This window comes from Octopus bimaculoides, chromosome 1 (genome assembly GCF_001194135.2).
Source record: "Octopus bimaculoides isolate UCB-OBI-ISO-001 chromosome 1, ASM119413v2, whole genome shotgun sequence".
Taxonomy (NCBI): Eukaryota; Metazoa; Mollusca; class Cephalopoda; order Octopoda; family Octopodidae; genus Octopus; species Octopus bimaculoides.
In genome coordinates this window covers 109,600,786-109,605,613 of record NC_068981.1, presented here as the reverse complement: position 1 = coordinate 109,605,613, position 4,828 = coordinate 109,600,786, and positions in this window count along the sequence as shown.

Genomic DNA, 4,828 nt, shown 5'->3' with positions numbered 1-4,828 from the left:
TATATATATATATATATATATATATATATATATATGCACACACACACACACACACACACACTCACACACATATATATATATATACATACACACACAGAATACACACTTAATAGACCCTACAGTTCTAGATGACATCACAGCAGAAATCCCAAACCCCACTGTTGACCGGCAGCTGTACGACATTGTGAAGGCACACATGGTGCATGGTCCATGCAGTCCTGTTTTTCAACAGTTCTCCTCATGCCACAAAGACCGTGTATGCACTAAACGATACCCAAAGAGGTTCGTGGAGGAGACCCAGACCAGCGGCGACGGATATCCACTCTACAGACGAAGGCGGCCTGAGAATGGAGGATTCACTATGACATTACGGGGACATCAAGTTGATAATAGATGGGTGGTCCCATACTGTCCATTACTGATGAAAATGTTCAACGTTCATATAAATGTGGAGTTCTGTCATTCAGTAAAATTAATAAAGTACATATGTAAATATGTTAACAAGGGATCTGACGCTGTCATGTTTGGCCTTCAAAGGGACAATAGCATGGATGAGGTGTCACAGTACTTGGCAGGTCGATATTTCAGCAGTGGTGAAGCTTTTTGGCGGATATTCGGGTTTCCGCTTCACCAAAGGAACCCCACCATCATACAACTAGCAGTTTATTTGGAAAACGGCCAGCGGGCTTACTTTACTGAATAGACTGCTGCTCAATTGGCGGCCAATCCAAAAGAAACAACTTTAACTGGGTTTTTTACGCTTTGCCAACTTGACACATTTGTCAAAACACTTTTATACCCTCAGGTTCCGTCCTACTATGTGTAGTCAAAGAACACTTGGGTGCATAGGAAGTCAGGTCAGGATGTTCAAGGACATCCCGGTGTCAAGTGTAACAGTTGTCTAGGAAGAGTGTACACTGTACCTCCCAACCAGCATGAGTGTTTTCACCTGCTTTTCTCCTCCATGATGTTTTCGGCCCACAAAGCTTTCGAGACATAAGAACTGTTGACGGTGAATTATGTGACACTTTCCGGGAAGCCTGCTTCAGGTGTGGACTTTTGGAGGATGATTCACAATGGGGCGCCACTATGGCGGAGGGTGTTTTGTTAAAATCCCCTAAAAGACTAAGATCGCTTTTCACTATTCTACTCCTATGGTGCGACTTGGGTGATCCCGCCTCTTTATGGCTTACCTACAAAGATTACATTTCTGAAGATTTCCTGCGTCGGGCTCAGTTGCTAAATCCATCAGTGGAGGTCAGGTACAGTGACCTCATTTACAACAGGGCGCTGCTTGAAATCAAAGGTACTGTTCTCAATATGGGCAGGAGTGCGTTGGCAGTGTATGGCCTACCTTCAACAAACCGGGAAAGTGCAAACACACTGTCTTCGGATTTGCTGCATGAGACATGTTATAATGTTGACAAGCTTGCCCAGTACATAGCAGAGAATGAGCCAAAGCTCCTTCCAGATCAGAAGTTCACTTACAACTCTGTTATTAATTCTGTCCGGGACAAAGCTGGGGGGGATTTTCTTCCTTGACGCTCCTGCGGGAACTGGCAAAACTTTTGTCACAAAATTAATATTGGCTGAGATTAGGTGAACACAAGGCATTGCCTGAGCTGTGGCATCATCTGGAATTGTGGCTACTTTGTTGCCAGGCAGCAGGACAGCTCACTCCACTTTCAAGCTCCCGCTTGACTTAGCGAAGACTGAGACACCAATTTGCAATATCAGTAACAGCTCCGATTAGGCAGAAGTGTTCAAACAATGCAAGCTTATCATTTGGGATGAATGCACAATGGCCCATAGAGGTGCTCTTGAGGCACTAGATAGATCTCTGAGAGACATCAAAGACTCTACGGCTCCCATGGGAGGCATAACACTTCTTCTTTCAGGGGACTTCAGGCAAACACTGCCAGTTATTCCCAAGGGGATAGAGCTGATACAGTACATGCATGTCTTAAGTCATCCACATTGTGGCCCCTGGTGAAGACTCTCAAACTTAACACTAATATGCATGCTCATATGCGAGGTGACATAGCATCAGCAGAATTTTCTCACACCCTCCTTGCACTTGGCAAAGGCAAAAGTCCCTGCGACGAAAAGAGTAATGTTGCCATCGATTCACTTTGTACCATTGTTAATACGCCTTCTGATCTCATGGATGCAGTGTTCCCAGATCTCCAAGCAAATTATCAGAATATGGGTTGGATTGGCCAAAGGGCTATTCTGGCCCCAAAGAATAAAACTGTTAACCATATTAATGATCAAATGCTAAAACTCATTCCTGGGGATTGCTATATATATATAAGTCTATCGATAGAACTCCTGACCCCGAGGACGTCATCAACTATCCAATAGAGGTACTAAATTCCTTTCAGCCCCCTGGACTACCCCCACACATTCTGAAACTTAAAGTTGGTGCCCCTATAATGCTCATTCGAAATTTGGTCCCGCCGAAACAATGCAATGGGACACATTTGATCGTTAAGTCCTTATCTCTCAATCTAATTGAGGCCACAATAATCACAGGGTGCGGTCGAGGCAACGTGCTCATACTGAGGATGCATCTTTTCCCATCAGGAGCAGACCTACCTTTCACTTTTCAGAGTTCCCAGTCAGGCCATGCTTCGCAATGTCAATTAACAAAGCACAGGGGCAAATGCTGTCTGTCGTGGGAATACATTTGTGGGGAGCTGTGTTTCTCTCATGGTCAGCTTTACATTGGCTGCTCACATGTGGGCTTCGTGTTCGTTCCACAACGAAAAACAAAAAACAATGTGTATAAGGAAGTTTTATAGGATTACTACGCTTCCTAATTTTATAACTTTTTCAAATTTAAAAAAAATTTTTGACTTTTCGTCAGTAATTTCTAAGTAGGTGTAGGTTAATATTCATTGCAGTGCACTTGACACTCCCAACCATCAGCGGTAAAAAGGCTGATTCTTGCGGCGTTACAAAGCTTCATTATAAATCAGACCCTGCTCAAAAATCAGCTGTTCTTCCTCACCAACCCCCATTCAGCGGGCTTCAGAGGACCATGGACACGTTACTGTTTCACTTCCGTACGATTCTAAAACGGTCAAGAATGCTTTTATGACATTTACATTTTTAGGCGGTTCCCTGCAATTACTTCGCACTTCACCAACACCCGGCCTCCGCTCAGCTCTATTTCCCTCCCGTCATCAGCACAGCAGCCTCATCTTCTACATCCGACATACATGAAACATCCCCCCAGCTTCCATCTCCTCTCTAAACATTACAGTTTACATCAGCGGCAACAGGATTGCAACATACAATTTGAAAACCAAACAACATATCATTTTATACAACAACAAATGTAATCATAACGACGATCAATGAAACAAATGGATAAAAATAATTACATGAAGTAACTATCTCTTACACGCCATTACAATTTACATCAAATAACAAGACTTAAAAAGTCGATAAAACTAAATATATACATCCTCTCTCTCACCATTATATTTTACATCATTACATTTTACATCAAATACAAAATATTCAAAAGTAACAGGTCATTTTACACAACATCTCCATGACAGAGGTGTTGTGATTCATCTATTCAGCACCACTACACTCTTGCTGGTCTGACATATGGTGAGTAGATGCTATTGCTATATTTTCAAACTTGCATGAAGTTTTGTAACAGCACGTCCACTGCCTTTGGTGGAAAAGGAACACGCCCTATTCACCTGTGAACATTTTACACACCCTTCCAGGACTACCTATCAAATTGTTACAATTGTGAGAACGATAACACAGCCTTTTCAGGGCCACCTCACATTCTATTGTTACCTCTTCTTAGAGTGTTGCAATGCTCTTTGCAGGGCTTTCTTTTCAGTTGCAAATCGATTGGTTGGGCGTTAACTTATATCAATCTTTGCCTCAATAATCATAATTGAGTAGAATCATTAACAGTACTTTAAAGCAATTCAGCTCCAAGCAACGCCGGGCACTTCTGCTAGCCATTGATACAGATTACGTGAGTCATTGCTTTGGCTGATGGTTCAATAAAGACTCTTTCAATTTTGCCAGAGTTACAATGGGAAAAAACATTTTAAGCTCCTATTACAAAGCCCATGAAAGCTTCATATACAATGCAGCATATATGGGCAATAAACTATACTATAATAAAGTTGCTTATTAACTAGTTTGGAGTATTTCCCTTTTACTAAAAGAACGCAATTATTATTAAAGTCCACACTGTCTAGAAAATTCATAAAAATTCTAATTTAAAATATTTTTATCAAAATATAGTTTTCAAATATCTTTTATTGTTGAAGATTTTAATTACACCATTCAATCAGAAAACATCTTTATTCACTGCAACATTGTCATCTTACACTGTGAGATAGTGTTTTTTTTAATCTCTGTTTATACTTCTGGAAATATAAACATTGCCCAGATATTTGCAGTGCTATTTTACAAACATATCGGTAAAAACATTTCTCCAAATTATAAGTTTCTTTCAGCAATAGCCAAAATATGTTGATTCTAGTATCCTTTCAGATTTGTTGGGTATTGTTGAGGAAACAGAAAACTGAATAAGAAAAGTGGTTCTAATTTACTTACATCAATACTACCAAATATAAACCTGTTACATTTTCTTTCAACTAAAGTATTTGATTGTTGTGCACAATGTTTTAAATAAATCACCTAAATCAGAGACTGTTACAGTATGTGATAAGGACTATAATGTGAAATGTTATATATTTCTGATAGTTAATTCCTTTACTAAGATCTCCACTGTTTGTGTTATTGAAGTTCATTTCATGAACAAGAATTTTAAAAAATCATTTCC